General features: G+C 37.5%; 1 protein-coding gene across 1 annotated transcript in view; it reads right to left on the reverse strand.

Annotated features, from left to right (window-relative positions):
• Nucleotides 1-17,821, reverse strand: part of GPHN (gephyrin) — a 287,967-nt gene that overhangs the window by 186,487 nt on the left and 83,659 nt on the right. The window contains exon 2 of the mRNA XM_018082606.2: nucleotides 14,010-14,088. The gene's annotated coding sequence lies outside the window, so the exon portion shown is untranslated. The remainder of the gene's footprint in view (nucleotides 1-14,009; nucleotides 14,089-17,821) is intronic.

Consider the following 17,821-nt stretch of genomic DNA (forward strand, 5'->3'; position numbering starts at 1 on the left):
TTACTAGTTCATCTATTACCAAGGCCTATATAAGCATTAGCAAATAATGAAGTACACCATCTATTTGAACATAAACATTACCTTTAATTCTTACTCAGCTTTCGGTCACAAATTCACTTCTTGAGTATATATTTTTAAGGTTGTTAGCTTTAAAAACATGAACCAGTCTGTCATACACAAGAGTACTGCTTCATCCCCTCACATACAGAATGGCCCTTGAAAAGCTATCTGCCTAAGGGTCACGGCAAGCAGCATTCCTCCTTAATCCAGAAAGAAGTAGTAAAAAAAAAATTAAAATTAACCATAATTCCTTGCATTTTTCTGGCAAATTCCTGTTTTCATAAGGGATTCAATGCTAAAAGATTCTGAAAAAACACGTTTTAAAGTAAATTGCACACAAAGAATACTGACTGACTACAATAAAGTCAACTTTCTTATAAACCTACAATACTTCATTGTAACTATATTTACGTCGGTTTTGAAAGTAAAGATTCTGAGAACCATTTAGATGGATTTTGGGTAAAGGTATTTATTGTAGGTTGGTGGAAAGCAAATTTTACAATTCCTTATACACACAAAACCAAGATGATCCACCAGTAGATAGGGAAGACTGGATGAGCATCATCCCACAACGGATGAGCATTTTTTGCTTTTTGTTGCTTATTCTGTGTAAAAACAGACCTTAGAATTTTAATGTTTCAAGATTATTGAAAACTCAAATACTTTTTTCTTTTTATACTGGTTCTCACTCTGCAACAGAAACCTGAAATACTACAGGATGACACTCCTGAAGCCTCTGATTTTCCCCTGAAATTCATGCAGGTTTAGATGAAGATAAGGTTCTAAACTGTATGGAAGTGTTATAATAAATTGAATCAAAACTTGTTCAAATCTTGTTGCCTAATTTTCACAGCATTGCAAATACAGTAGAGTAGGCACAATACAGAGTTTCCTGAACAAAATGCAGACAATATGGGTACAGCTAGAGCTTCGGGTACAAAACAAACACAACAGCTGCTCATGGTACCATACACTGCTTCTCGGTCCTGAATCCGGTAGCCATTCCAGAACTACAATGGTAAATATCTCTCAGTCATATTGTATTCTCTTTTATGTGAAAATGAAAACAAATTTACATATTAATGTATTTGCTGGATTATTTGCAATCTATATAGTGAATGACTGTTAAAATGATGGAGTTTTTTATGTTAGTAGAAAAAAAAGAATCGACTAAAATTATTCTTATTTTCAAGCGCATTTGCATCTTTTAGTGCACCTTTTGGAAAAATGGAACACAATAGACTAAAAATCACTACCTCATAAGTTTGGGGTTTTTTTAATTACAGAAACAAATATGTTTTTTTTAAATGGAGAAGACTACACATTCCAGTTTTGCATTCCCACAGTCCCCCCACAACCTACTCTGTTGCTGAACACTTGCCATTGAACATTTCGACATAACTATACTGAGCTATAGAGCACATTAGTCGTGCAGAATGCTTGTGACAATAAGAGAAAAATACTGAATAAAGAGGGGATAAGGAAAAAAACAAGCTCTTAATGTGCATTTTTTAAATATGTGTTACAATCAAAATGACATTCCAGAGCAACCTGTTTTTTCTAAAACAATCACCTATCTAAAAACAACACCAATAACAAATTTAAAAAGGAAGAACTGTATTTCCAATAAAAAATATGGACAAGATAAATTCTTGTATCTGAAATTAAATAACAAATAAAAATAAATTTCATTAGAGTAAAAATTTTTATTATAATACAATGAAGGGGATGAAACTGGAGGTAAGAAAAAGCAAAAAGTTTTAACTAGAATTAGTAAAGGTATAAAGGGAAGCATTTACTGTTGTAGTAAAAGTGTGTTTCTGACATAACTATCTGTGGAAAATCACATGAGGTAATTTTTGAACCCTTAATATCTCCATTTGAACTTCAATGCTGTCATCATCCATAGAAAATATACTTAAGTCTTGGTTATGCTCTTGTGAGGTTTATATGTTAGCATGGATAATGGGAAAAAGTGAAGAATCCATGGTAAAATTCAAATTACATTGAAAGAAGATGAGAAAATTGTACATGAGAACGACACAAGAATTACTGTGGAATAACTACACTTCTGTCTTAAGCCACCATCTGTATAGATTTCTGCAGCACACTTCAAGAAAGTGATTATAAAAGTCTCCCAGAACAAGTTACGGCAGGACAATTCTAATAAACAAAGCAAACTAGAATTTAAGCGCAGTGAGTAGGATTGCATAAAAGCATGAAAACATCTGTTTATAGTGATTTTCTGCATCTCAGTGTCAGAAGCATTCCTAAGAATGTGGCAAATGCTTCCTTTACACTTCTGTTCTATTACAATATTTCAGTAGCAGATTATCTAATTTCCCTGCTAACTTAATCTATGCTGCAAATAAGTACACAAATATCATAGAACTCTTCTCTTAATAAGGCAGTCTTTCAAGTATTTATACCTTTGGCAAAATGTAGCCTCTCCTACAAAGACAATCACATCCAGGACTCAGCTCACAATTGATTTTCAGAGCATTTCAGAAGAGCATTTAGTAATCTTAATAGCGAGATTAGAGGAGAGGTGTTTTTTAATGTGTAATAAATTATCCAAATCCATTTGTTGAGAGGCTTTTATCCCTCCAGTACTGGGAGTTCCAAATTTAAGTTCAGCCATGTCAGGGAAGCCCCTCTACTTTGAAGGACAAGTTAGTTCACCCAACGAAAAAACTTTTTGAGTTTGTGGCTGCTCAACTACTTATGAAAGTACAATTTATAAAAGAAGTATATAAAAACTGCCATAACAGCTCAGTCTAAATGTGCACACAACTCAGTATGATTTTTCTGGTGCTAAGAAACAAATGCTTAGGGAATAAACAGATGACATAGAACATGATTTGTTTCCTGTTACACACTTACTACCTCTTACCATCCTCAGTTCAGGAGCTTTGCTTACCTAGATCCTGCATGCAGATCATCAGCTTTAATGGCCTAGTAGGTCCATCACTCTAATTCCTTTTTTTGTATCTATCATTCATACTCCAGCTGCCATATGATGTTACATCAATTATGAAATATGCAGTTCTGCTACCCTTGAACAAGTATGTATTTTTATTAATTTTAAACCTGCTGCTTGATTTTTTCCTGTCACAATTGTGCATCTGTGAAAAAAACAGTGAATAACTGCCTCCAACCTTTTTCCTTAACGCTATTCATTCTGTATACCTCCACTATACCTTGTTTCTTGGTTAAAGTGAAAAATTCTAGTCTATTTATTTTCCCTTTGTGTGGAAGCTGTTTCAAATCTCTGCTTAATATTATCATCCATACCATACCCCTATTAGAAGTTAATACAGAAGTCAAGATGTAAGCACATCTGAGGTTTATATAGTCATATAAATAAGTCTTCTGTTTTATTCTTGATTTTCAGTAAGTCTTTATCTCTTATTTTCTCTTCTGAATATGCAGAAACACACTTAATACACTGCTGAGTATTAAGAGAATCTTTTCAGAGAATTATCTGAACCACTGCAGGTTAAGCTAAGCTAAGCACTGGACCACCTCTCTCCTGTAGATACATATTTTTCTTTCCAATATTTAAATGCTGTGAGAAGACAGCCCCTTTAAATACCCAGAAAAGATTTAAATACAAACAGAAACAAAGACTAGAGTTAGAAAGAATGAGGTCAGGTGAAACGTCAGAGTAGCTGAGATTTGGATGATGCTTAGAGGTGGTAAAATAAGCCTAGAAGAGGCTGTTTGAGTTCTGAGAGTCACAGATCCTCAGAGAGTGGAAAGTTGATGAAAATAGTAAATGCAATGAAAAGATCCCTCCAAAAAAGCCTGAAATTAGAAGATCAAGAAAGGTAAGATAAGGTCACCAAGGTATGACTAGAGAGTGCTACTACAAGCTGCAGTGAATTAGGGTTGGATGAGAAGACAAAATGCAAAGCCAGAGAGATGTACAACCTAATCCCTCAAGGAAGTCCCTAGCATTACACATTAAGATTTTAAAAATAATTTGGACTGTGATTTTAAAAAATAGAACATTGACCAGGAAGCTGGGCTATGCTATTAAATTCCAAAGCAAATGATGGACTGTAAAGTTATATTCAATCAAATTAACACTTTACATTCTACTCAAATCTATTCTTATTAATTATTTGTGCAAATGATTACAGAAAAAAGTCTTCTGGTACTTAATTCTGAGACTGTGACAGTACTTGGTACGTACTCAATTTTCCTACTTCTTCTCTACAAGTCATTTTGGCCTGATCCTGAATATAGTCAGACACAAAGAAGGTTTGTCTATATTCCTTCCAAATGCAAAAGGAAAACCAGCACAATTGTAGTATTACTCATATGTGTACTATGTCTGGATGGGATGGAGTTGACTTTCTTCACAGCAGCTGGTATGTTAGAATGTTTTGGATTTGTGATTGAACAGTGTTGACTACACACACCAATGTTTTAACTATGGCTGAACAGTGCTTGTACAGCATCAAGGCCTCTTCTTTCCCAGCTCTGCCACCCCAGCAATGGGGTATTAAGATAACAGGATTTAAAAAATTACAACTGGAAAAATAAAAAACTGGCATGAATTCCAAGTCACAATCAGAGAGGACAATTTTAAAATAAAGGTATAAAACACACATAGAAACAGCTTTTAATCAGTTTTGTGAAACTGTCTAGATATAAACTTGTTCAAGATTTCTGAACCTGTATCCTATGTATTTCTTTTCAGACATCAGATAACAAATATAGTGAAACAGAGTAAAAAGAGCATAACTTTTCTTTAGAACCTTTAAAAAATATTTTCTAAATATTTCTAAAAATAACCAACTTTAACTCTGAAAATGAAGGATCTAGTAAACCTCCATAACCAATGATGAAGTCTCTTATTTCAACAAACATCATATCCATTTACAGCTGCTAGTTCCAAAACAAGCCACAAAAACCCAAATATTTCTTAAGAAAGCCCCTTAAGAGACTGTGTTTCACATGTACTAAATTTAAAACTTCATAATAACAAGGAGGATCCCTCATAACAGATTCCACAAGTACAGAAATTCCCTAAAGACATTTAGATAGAGGTCTCTTGCTAACAAGTTTCCAGCAGTACATCCCTGCACCAGAGAGAACTAATTCCTAAACTAGTACTAGAACTGAAAAGCCAGATGGAACACCCAAGCTCAGGTGCCATGCAAATGAACAACCCTTTCCCCTCAGCAACACCTACCAGCCCAGACACAGCACTGGGGCTGCACAGCCTCTGGTTCTAGAACAATTTTTTCAGTTGCTTGATTAGCTCAAAGATTTCTTAATTGCAAGGTACCACAGGGCATTGCAAGAGCAAAAGGAAGAAAACTCCTAAGAATTCGAAAGCTGTATGATGACAGAAGACATGATTGTTCTGAATGTTGGTAGATAAAGCTGACATGGAGCTTTAAAGAGGTTACAGGAGACTGCTTTGGGCCAGGAGGTAAAAATTATTAGAGTTGAAAGTTACTAAGTGCTTAAGGAAGACATTTTATGTTCTGCTTTGCCACTGTCTACTCGTAAGGGTTTGCTTCAGACAGAGGAGGTTGTTCCTATGAGTTTATGAGTCATTATGCCTAAACAGCCAAAGGACACATGTAATATTAGAAATTTTTGCTATAAACTGCCAAGTAACCTCATACATTGAGAAAATTCTTTACTTGAAGTGCAAGTAACAGAGAAAACATTTAGGGACTTGTTTATATGATTGGAGATTAAAATTATTTGGCAAACGAAATGGAGAACCACCTCTGTGATACATTTAATGTAGGTGGGTTGGACTATGGAGAAGCCAAGCAGGGAAACCGGCCTGAGAAGAAACTTTGGCCACTTAAGCATGTTTTAATTGTCTTGAAGGGGGGGCAAATACAATGTTTTCAGGCACACGCGAACTCTGCTTGCAGTTGAAGCAGATAAAAGCTTGTCTCACTCAATTCCCCAGATCCATGAGAAACCATCAGGTTAGCATGAAGTCAATTCCATATATATCAACTTTGAGAAGTGCTTATTAGATTAGACTCATCATCATGAATTCCTTTAGATAAGTGTCAGACCTTTGGAAGTCTGTCAGGTACAACTTTTTCATTAGATGCAATACCTAAAATAGGCAGCACTTCTGTAATGCTCAGCACTTCTGCCTCTGCATAACAGAATACTCTGAGCTACCAGAGACAGTCCTCCAAAGATCACCTTTGGAGGACTAAAAAAGATCACCTGATAAAATCACTTCATGCTTACAGATGAACTCAGGAGAAAGAGAAGCAGAGAAGTATTTTTGTAAGCCAGGTGTATTAGGGAAAACACATGCTAATGGACAAACAACTGAGCATGCACTCCCACTAGAATGCTGCTACAAAACACGATAACAGCAGACACAATTACAGAAAAAATGTTTCCTCTCTATGTGGTATTACTGAGACTGGCAGTTAAATGAAAGAAAAAGGCTTGACATTCATATATTATAACAGGCACTATAAAACTAGAAAGGCTGCACAAAGAGGAGAGGGAAAGAACTGGTATCATCACCATGTTGGATTTGTAACCTTTAGCGAGACAGCTAGTGATTATCAAACGATGAGCAAAACCCAGAAAGTAAAAACTCCAATACGTCCAGTTATGCTAAAAAACTGATAGACAGGTTCCTCCATGTGAAGATAGAAACTGAAATTTTACATCCACAGACTTATTAGTGTGTTTATCAAGTCTTCAATCACAGAATGGGTCAGGTTGGAAGGGACTGCAGTGGATCATCTTAAAAGCACATGGCACAGGATTGCATCCAAACAATTCTTGAATATCTCCAGTGAGGGAGACTCCACAACCTCTCTGGGCAATCTGATCCAGTGCTCAGTCACCCACACAGGAAAGAAGTTCTTCCTCACGTTCAGGTAGAACTTTCTGTGCATCAGTTTCTGCCCAGTGCCTCTTATCCTATTGCTTGGCATCACTGAGAAGAGCCTGGTTCCATCCTCTTGACACCCTCCCTTCAGATACTTACAGACATTGATGAGGTCCCTTCTCAGTTGTCTCTTCTAAAGGGTGAATAGGTCCAGCTCCTTCAGCCTTTCCTTGTAAGAGAGATGTTCCAGTGCCTTAATCATCTTTGTTGCCCTCCTCTGGACCCACTCCAGGAGCTCCATGTCTCTTTAGTATTGAGGAGCCCAGAACTGGACACAGTGTTCCAGATGAGGCCTCATCAGGGCTGAGTAGAGGGGCAGGGTCACCTCCTTGACCTGCTGGCCATGCTCCCCTTGATGCACCCCAGGAAACCATTGGCCTTCTTGGCTACAAGGACACACTGCTGGCTCATGGACAGCTTGTTGTCTACCAGCACCTCCAGGTCCTTCTCCACAGAGTTGCTTTCCAGCAACTTGGCCCTCAGCCTGTACTGGTGCCCAGGGTTATTCTTATCCAGGTGCAGAACCCTGCACTTGTCTTTGTTGAATTTCAGACAGCTCTTCTCTGCCCATCTCTCCAAACAGGTCCTTCTGAAGGGCTGCACAGCACTCTGGGCTACCGGCCACTCCTCCCAGCTTTGTCATCAGTGAACTTGCTGAGGAGGCATCTGCCCCTTCATCCAAGTCACTGATGAATTAAGGTAAAGAATTCTGAGCCCAGTATTGAATCTTGGGGGACAACATTAATGACAGGCCTCCGACTAAACCCCGTGCCACTGAGATCTGTCGTTCAGCCAGTTCTCAATCCACCTCATTGTGCATTCATCCAGTCCAGACTTCCTGAGTTTGCCTATAAGGATGTTATGAAAGATAGTGTCGAAAGCCTTGCTGAAACCGAGGCAGATAATATCCACTGCTCTTCCTTCATCCAACCAGGTAGTTGTTTCATCCTACAGTATAGCTTGTGTACTCAGTAAAGCTAAAAAAAAAAATAAAAAAATCAGAGCTCCTCAAGAATTCCTTCATCTTCAGTCCTTAAGTAACAAATTCTAAAAGTGTCATGACTCTTTCCCAGAGAATTACCTAGCTCCTCCTTCTAAGGTTGTAAAACACAACAAGGCAGTGATAAAGATGACTTCTGTCAGACTTCTATCTCCTGTCATGGACAAATGAAATTCAGAGCTAATCCATTCATTTCTAACACAGACCTATTAACATTTTGGTTGTCTCTGTAATACAATTACACAGAGGGCAAATAACATTTTCTTCTCACAATATTTACAGAAAAAAGCTCTGTATTACACACTTATTAAAACAACTTCCTATTTCCTGTCAGAAGTTACCTGTGCCTTTAAGATTTATCTACTCCCTCATAACTGAAGTCAGTCTGAGGGAGACACGAAACACAGTTTAGATGTGATGTGATTTTGCCTAGAAAGAAGTTATTGAGAATCTCTTGGATATTAAGTTTATCTCGGCTCTGAAAATGTTTCCAAAACAAATGTGTATCAGTGATTATGTGCAGTTGCAGATACTGAATTGCATAGAAAGATTAAAAGCATCCTCCTTTTTGTCTAGACAAGTTATAAACTTTATGTCTATATACAGGCTAGAGCTGAAAGAACATCTTATAAAGTGATGCTAAGAACTAAAACTTAGAATGTCTACACACAGAACTTCTGCTTGAAATAGGTGGACATATACTTAACCTTCTAATGATCTGACGGTTCAGATCTTCACAGGTGTATTTAAATAGCTTTTAAAAAAAGTCAGTAGTAAAGAACCTAGAAGGAGTTCCAGGTGATAGTCATGTTGAATACTATCTAACTCATTTTTCTGCTGAGCGCAGACTGGATATTGAGGGTGGAGACAGAGTAAGAAAGAGGGTAGCATTCAGTCTGCTCACGAACAAGGGATCAGATGAACTGATCAATATTTTTATCCTTCCTTGAGCACCAGCTTAAGAAATTTTGCCTTGCTACAGAGCCTCAAAGATTTCCCAACGAAAGCATCTTAAGCTAGCATTTTAGCTCAGCTGCATATAGTCTGAACAACATCTGTGCCATGATCTAAGAACCAACCACTTAGCCTAGTGACAATTCATGTAAGAACAACTATAGTCTTCTCATGGAGATCAATCTCCTCTGTAGAACGCAACATTTTTTTATATCTTTTATGTGTTACTGGAATGGTAGACAGGGCTGAAGTTGGAGCTTCATCTAAACCAGATAATAGGATCTGAATATTCATAACCACAATAAGTTACCTTTATAGGACTACACATAAGTTCCACCTGGTTTTTGGTCATATTAATTACGTGGATGCCAAACCAGAATGCATACACTTTCATAGAAGTAAAAGAAAAAAAGGAGAGAAAAAAAAAAAGTTTGCCCTTTCAGCTCTCTTCACTTACACGATGAAACACTTAGATAGGATCAAATATCTAGACTGTAATCTGCAGAGCTCTCCCTGACATTCTTAGATATAGATTCTAGTTTCTTCACTACACTGACATTTAGAATTTTTTCAAACTATCCAATCGATCTTGTCTGCCATAAGTTGAACCAATTCTTTCTCATCAGCCAAAAAGAACAAACCCCTTCATCTTTTATATACTGTAGACAACTTATATTTCCTCTCTTCTACTGCTGTTTCCTAAAGTAATTAACACCTGTCATGCATTGCACTTTCTAACTGCCTTATCCTCTTGCTGTTCTCTTACACACCTCTGGATCTCTAAGATTTGTGTCCCAAACTGTACACTGCATGTAGCAGACACATCACTGGGTTCTGGGCAATCTGAGGTAATTGAAGAGATCCCTGCTCACCGCAGGAGGGTTGGACCAAAGGACCTTTAAAGGACCTTTCCCACCCAAACTATTTTATGATTAGCTGAAATGAATAAAGAACAGCACTTAACTCTCGAACCATCTTTACAATTGAATCTCCAATCAACTTTTTGCAGAAATCAAATTTTTCAGTAATTAATCACAAAATGAAATTTAATTTTAAAGTTGCTACATATTTCCTTCTCCCACAGTCTATAACTCCTCACTTCAGGTTTATTTGATATGCTTGGTGTTTTGGTTTTTTTTTCCTTAAGCAGCATTTCCATTTTTATTGACAGAGTAAAACACATAAGAGTATAGATGATCAAACTTCTGAGTTTTTATTAGTAATGATGAGAGAACTGAAAGCAGACCAAGTTTACAGACAGCTCCATCTGGGAAATCAGTTGGAGAAAAAAGACCACTGTGACAATTAGACATACTTGATATAAATCAGACATTAATCAAAAAACGCTACAAAGCTATCTATTTTATAGAGTTTCATTTCAATGTAAAGACACACTTTCAGCCCTCCAAAAAAAAGCCTTCTGCAATAACATGAGCAAAGTTGCCTGTGACAGAGCCAAGAGTGGCAAACAATAAGGGAGAGAGCATTTTGCAGAGAAAGAATTAGAATTTTTTTAGGTAAATCTAATGTTTGTATCTGATATTAGAGTACAAAGAAAAGAGGCAGTTCACTTACAGTCAACGTAAACAAGTACCAAATAAATCCTAAACTTTAAATATTAAACTGGTAAGAGGGTGAATCAAATGTTATTTTGTTATTTCAGGTATTATTACAGGCAACAATTTTCACAGAATCACAGAATATGCTGAGTTGGAAGGGACCCACAAGGATCATTGAATCCAACCCTTAGCTCTGCACAGGACCATCCCCAAGAGTCACACCATGTGCCTGAGTGTACCATCCAAATGCTTCTTGAACTCTGTTAGGCTTAGTGCTGTGACCACTGCCCTGGGGAGCCTGTTCCAGTGCCCAACCACCCTCTGTCTAATATCCAACCTAAACCTCCTGACACAGCTTCAGGCCATTCCCTCAGGTCCTGTCACTGGTCACCAGAGAGAAGAGATCAGTGCCTGCCCCTCCTCTTCCCCTCACAAGGAAGTTGTAACTGCAATGAGGTCTCCCCTCAGTCTCCTCCTCCCCAGGCTGAACAGACCAAGTGACCTCAGCCCCTCCTCATACAGCTTCCCCTCAAGGCCCTTCACCATCTTCGTTACCCTCCTTTGGACACTCTCTAACAGCTTAATATCTTCCTTATATTGTGGTGCCCAAAACTGCACACAATATTCAAGGTGACACTGCACCAGTGCAGAACATTTTGGGACAGTCATCCCCCTTGACCAGCTGACAATGCTTTCCCTGATGCCCCCCCAGACAGGGTTGACCCTCCTGGCTGCCAGGGCACTGCTGACTCATATTCAACTTGCCATCAACCAGGACCCCCAGGTGCCTTTCTGTGGCACTGCTTTCCAGCATCTCATTCCCCAGTTTGTATGTATGTCCAGGGTTGCCCCATCTCAGGAGCAGAATCCAGAACTTTCCTGCTGTTGAACTGCAGGGCCTCCCTGCCTTCAAGGGAGTCAACAGCTCCTCCCAGTTTTGTGTCATCTGCAAACTTGTTTAGTATCCCTTCCAGTTCTGTGTCCAAGTCATTTATGAAGATGTTGAAGAGCACAGGGCCTAAGATGGAGCCCTGTGGAACCCCACTGTGTTGTCTTGCAGGTGTTTTTCAATGCCTCCCAGAATAATCTTCTCCATAACTTTATCAGACACTGAAGTGAGACTGACAGGCCTGTAGTTTCCAGGGTTCTCTTTCTTGCCCTTCTTGAAAATCAGGACAACATTCACCAGCTTCCAGTCAGCTGGGACCTCTCTAGATTCCCAAGACCGCTCAAAAACCATCAACAGAGGTTTTGAGACGACATCAGCAGCTCTTTCAGGATTCTGAGATGAATCCCATCAGGCCCCAGAGATTTGTAAGGATCCAGTTGGAGCAGTAGATCTTGCACAATTTCAGGGTCAACTGGGTTGATCATTCTCACAGTTCTGGTCCTCCAGCTCAGGGCAGAGACACCCCCTTGGTCCGTCAGCCGTGTTGTAGACAGAGGCAAAGAAAGTGTTAAACATCTCTGCCTTGTCTCTGTCCCCGTTTGTGAGGTGACCATCCTCACCCTGTAACGGGCTGATGATATTTCTATACTGCCTATTGCCACTAATATATTTGTTAAAACTCTTTTTATTGTCCCCCACATTTCTGGCAGCTTCAACTCCAGGTGAGCTTTGGCCACACAAATTTTCTCCCTACAGCAGCAAGCAGAATCTCTGCATTTCCATGTCAAGAAATACTCTCAAGATTTTAATTAAACTTTATTCTTACTTCAAGGAAGGTTAAAACATCTCTTTGGCTGGCACTCTTGTGCTTCATCCCCATGCTGTCCTTTGCATGACAAAGAATGCAGATCTCATGGGACTTCAACAGTCACCTACAAAAGGCTAGATTGTTTCTCCATTTTGGAGATTCACTCACACTATTACACATTTTGCAAGAACTCTTAAGAGGCACTCGGTCATAAAACTGTAAGAATATAAATTTGGAAAGACAAACTCAAGCCTGTACATCCCTATCATTAGGCAGAAAGGAGACTTCTTGCACTATAATCCGTCATACAACAAAGTACCATAAGCAGTCCTTGAAACCTAAGACATGTATTGAGACTTCATTCAGTCTTTAAAAGTGACAAAAATGGCTACATTGCAGTCACTTACACTTGTTTTGCTGTAAGCAACAGAAATAAATTAATTTCTTTTGAATGTTACAATAATTTATTAAAATATTCAACATGTAAGTTACAGTCAAGGAAGAAAACTAGAAGATTTCATCACTTTTGGTAAACAGAAAGGAAAATGATCATTTTACAACAGACAATTCAACTTTTCTTAAAGTAAACTCCAGAGGTGCAAATCCAAAACTATATGTAGCACATAAGTATACCTGCAGCTCCAAAAACCATACAATCCTTAAAAAAAAAACCAACAACCAACCAACCAACAAACAACAACAGAAATCTCACACTGCCAACAGACAAATTTTAGTTGACAGTTAAGACCTTTGCACAACACTTAGTTATCGTTAAAAGTTTACCTACTGCATTCGTTCTGTGCATCTCAAGCAACAATTATATCTGCCCCTGTACCTCTATAATTTCAGATGTATAAATCATCAACTGCATACATTATGTCAAAATTTTCCAAGAATGCATGTATATATGTATATCACTTACTTGTAGCAACATGACAAAGCAAATTCTGTATCTACTTCATTACTAAAAATCCCCTGTAACTGAAAAAGATGTCAAATACACCTTATTTTTTCACTACTTCTCAACCAATACTGAAAAATCTGCTCCGTCAGTATCAAGTCCCATCACCCACAGTGGAATGCAGTATCATTAATTTTAAAAACATGTGATTTTTTCCCTTCTTTCCCTTCCCTTATAACAAGTGGTGCACTCACACACTAGCAAGAACATTTTCAGCAAGTACTGAAGTTACCTGAAGAGAAAAAAATACAACAAAAAACCCCCAACCAAGTAAAAAACCAAACCACAAAGAAGGTTTGATACAATTTCACATATGGCTTAGAGTTCACAAAATTGAATTTTATTTTAAAGAAAGATACAACACTGACAAAGACCAGCAGTCTTTCCATGAAGCAAAATTTAGATCATCTGCTCAGACACTTGAATTTAAACAGGTAGTAGAGGAAGAAGTAAATATGAGCTGTATGAAATCAGATAAAAAGAAAACACATTCTACATGTTAAGATAACTGACAGTAACACAGTTATCCAATAATCTCCTAATTTATATGCAGTTCCTCCTTAAAAAAAGAGGGGCAACAATATGCATACAAATCCTCCACAGAAATACCAGCATGCACCATCTGCTACCTCTGATGACTCTTTCACCCTTTACCATATGTGGTATCTGGATGTTAGTTCATAAACAGAATTACATTAAAAACAAGGTGGTATTAATAATATTTGCCTGTATTAAAGACTAACAACTTGGCAAGCATATTACCACTAAAGCACTGTGTGTACTTCATCATACTACTTCTTTATATAATTACAAAACTACTCACGAGGATATCAGGAAGAAGCTTTTCTTTGCTTAGCAATAAGAGCCAGATACTCACAAAGAAGGGTCTTGGACCAGATCTTTAAGGTTTATCCCACTACGATCCTCGGCAAGGTTCCTGAAGCAACTGTCACTCACTAAAAAAAATAGAAATAAAATTAAAACAAAAAAAACTAAAAAAAACAAGGAGAAAAAGAGGTGGAAATTTAAGAACAGAACACAGTTCTGATTAACTAAAAATGCTTTTTGGTGTTGGGTGGAATTTGAACATTCATATATAGAATCTGATTTTCACTGAGGTCTCACCTAATTCAAAGATAAATCAAATCAATGGAAAATGACAAATACAGTATCACAGCTTAAGCAGAAACAGTTTCAGCTGGTGTCCCTACTACTTGTCCACCTGGGACTACAGGAAGTCAAACACAAACAGTGGATGTGCAGGTATACACCGATATCCATACAATCAACAGTAGAATCTTTAATCATGCACTGGTCACTATACCTAATTAGAAACAATGAGAGCTGCTATGTATTTAAGTTCATAGTTGTTCATGGGTTAGCAAAAATGTTTAATATGAGCAATAACCAAAACAAGTTCATTAAGTGTAAAAATTTATTCCAACAGCTTAATAATTAACTTATAAAGTGCATGTAATGCAGCTAGTTACTGTAATAACTGAAATTACAGTAAATTTCACAGATGTTTAAAAGAGTATTAGTGTGCTTTCATTTTCTTCACTACTTAAAAAAAAAAAAAAAGAGAAAAAAAAGATATATTTAAACCTGAAACTCCAAATTTGTTCTCTTGTCTCTCAGCACATGTACCCCAATCCTACAAACCATCTCATTCCTCTTTAACCTCTTTAATAACACCACAGTCAATTTGAGAGGTGGAAAAAAGTAGTGGTACAAATACTTTTTAAAAAACCCGGCATCAGTTTAGAGGAATTACAGTTATATCTGACTGCAGCAAACTTTCTGAAGGACACAGGGGTTATGATATGGAAAATTCAGTGTAAGGATCAATTAGGCATAACTAGCAAGATAATCTGCCAGATAAAACAGAAGAGAGTTTATAAAGAAATGCATTATTGCTCATCTTCCAACACAGAACACAGCCTCATATTTAGTGAAAGGGGATGTGTTTAAAATCATCTGCAAAAGCAAGTGTTCCTACTTCTTTCTCTCTAAATGCAAAACACTCTCTTTAATTTACATCTCTAAGTATTCATATGCATCACCAGTGTCAAGAAAATGCAAATCATTCCCAAAATATATTGTTTTCACAGATTACAACACATACAGTGACAGACCTACCTAACATACTACGAAACTGCAAAATGTTTCTACTAGTACCCCTTATTGCCAATGCATCTCACAAACTTGAAGCCTGTTAAGTCTGCTGGGAAAGGCGAGTATTGGAAGAAAGCATCCCAGGGGAGGAGGCTGGGGTACCGATGGAACAGGTACTAGCCCCAGCTCACAGACAAAGCCTGACAGGTTGACAGTAAAGGCAGTATTTCTCAAGTGCTGAAAACATTAAGGGGTTTACCTGCTTTGCACCTCAACATTGTAAAAACCAGTTGATATCCTAGGCCTCTCTTATCCACCATCTCTGAAAACAGTACCTAAGAGTTGCTGATTACGTACAATCCCTGAAAGCCAGTCAGTATATCCCTAGGAAGCTCTTGTCTTTGAGGTACTTGACATGGATCTTTAGTTTAAACAGCAGCTACTTGTGCTAACTAAGCCCAGAAGTCTTGGCTCGTTCCTCACATGACAATTTAATCGCTGTCTGTATAAGTTTGTTAACTGAAAGTTACCTGTACCGAGTTCGCAAGCACTGCCCATATTGCCAGGGAAGCTCTCCCTGCGCACCTTGAGCCTTCAGAAATTTTTCATTTCCATGCTCATCTATTGCACTGAACCCAAGACCCTTGAGGGGATGTCTTTACTCTTGAGTTAAAGCAGTAATTCCAAGATCAGCAGACTCACAAACAACCTACGCTCTAGATTTTATGGGAGAAAAAATTACCACCTAGAGTTGATATTTGATAGTTTATATTTGCCTCTTGTCAAGTTTGGCAACAAAATAGCAAACAGAACATTTTACCTACTGTCTCATCAGAAATCCTACACTACTGATATACCAACATATCTCCTACATTAACACAATACATCATGAATAAAAATTACAGTCAATACTATTTTTTCACTACTAACAGATCAAACATTTCTTAAGCATTAAATATTTAATCTAAAGATGCTGCATTTCTTCTACTGTTTTCTCCAATCTCCTCATTGAAAGTAATCACAATGATGTATCAAGGAAACTACCATGATGTCTCAAAACTTTTTTAAAGGGAAAATGAAAAATGACAACATAAAACTATCTCATCAGTAAAAGTGGCCGTTATTTGTCTGTGTGTAACTCACAACAAGTGAGTTTAAAATGAATGCCTTTGTCTTATTTGTCTCAACATAACTCTAATATTATAATACTCTTGAATTTTAAAACTGAAAACCTTCCTTCTAGTTACCAGAGCTCGGCAATACAAACTTTAGCTAAAAAAAAAAACCTAATTCTACACCAAATATCTAGAAACTCTGAAAAAGTTATCCATCTTGTCTCTCTGGTTTTCTTCTTTGGTTGTAGGAGAGCTAGAAAACTGCAAAGTTGCAAATTTGTAAGCAAGCCTCTTCTTAAGTTACTGTTCTAGCCAGATTCAGAAATCACAGAGAATTCAAATAAATGTGAAAAATTTCAAACTCAGTTTTAACAAGCAAGAATTCCAATAGTTTAGTTAATACTAACATTTGGCAATAACTGCCAATTAAATGACTAGCATTCATAGCAATAGGGGTTTCCAGTGAGAGGAAATCATTCAGTTGAATAGAGTAGAATAAGACCTCGACCTGCAAACAAGCACGGCCATGCTCCTCCACATCCGTGTAAACTCTCGCCACAAACAAATAAAAGAAATGTTCAACAATAAATACAGGGTGGAAGCAATCAAGCAGAGCAGGTACTATATTTCTCACAGCTTAAAAAACCCTAAATCAACACTGCACATATTTTTAAAAAATCTATACTCTGATTGAAAAGCAAGCTATTTATTTTAAACAGGAGACAGGAGCATGAAACTCTGTTTGAAGGTATGACAGAAATATCAGGGTGATCAATGATGCTTTAAGGTTGAGAGAAGAAAAGACAGAAGAAAACTTTGCATCACAGCCATAAATCATAATACATACACAATGGCTATGCCTAATTTCTCTTTAAAGCACAACCAACGGATACTTTTGCATTGGACAGCTATATGAACACAATTCCCATATAGGATTTTATTGTCTTGCTTCAAAATTAAATTTTTATTTTTTTTAACCCTCCAAAAGCTTATAAAAGCTAGTATTTTAAGCACTGTTGAGTGAATGGTTTATGGAGAGATACAGAATTGTTAGCTGCTCCCTTCTACATAAACTTCAAGTGGCTGAGCCTCTGATCTGCATTACGCCCCCCAGATGTACTTCCTCGAAGACAAGGCAAATGACAAGAAAAAAAGCACATTCAGTGGAGTATTGCACATTCAGTGACAGTCTGTAAGGTACTAGAAATGTTTTTAAGAAACCAAATATTGGCACAAATATCACAGGCACTGACTAAACAAAATACATAGTCTGAAAAACATCACACTAAGAAGACATCCTTAAACATCCATTATACAGTTTGACTTCCAAGTGAGCTGTTATATGTATCAAAAGCAAACAGGATTTAGCAATAGCTCCAATTTTCCCAACATTCGCCCTACTTTCAGCTTCTGGTTTCTATTACTGATGTTCTGTTTCTGACTCCTGTCTAGTCTTATG

This window comes from Manacus vitellinus, unplaced genomic scaffold (genome assembly GCF_001715985.3).
Source record: "Manacus vitellinus isolate BGI_N305 unplaced genomic scaffold, ASM171598v3 scaffold_6_pilon, whole genome shotgun sequence".
Taxonomy (NCBI): domain Eukaryota; kingdom Metazoa; phylum Chordata; class Aves; order Passeriformes; family Pipridae; genus Manacus; species Manacus vitellinus.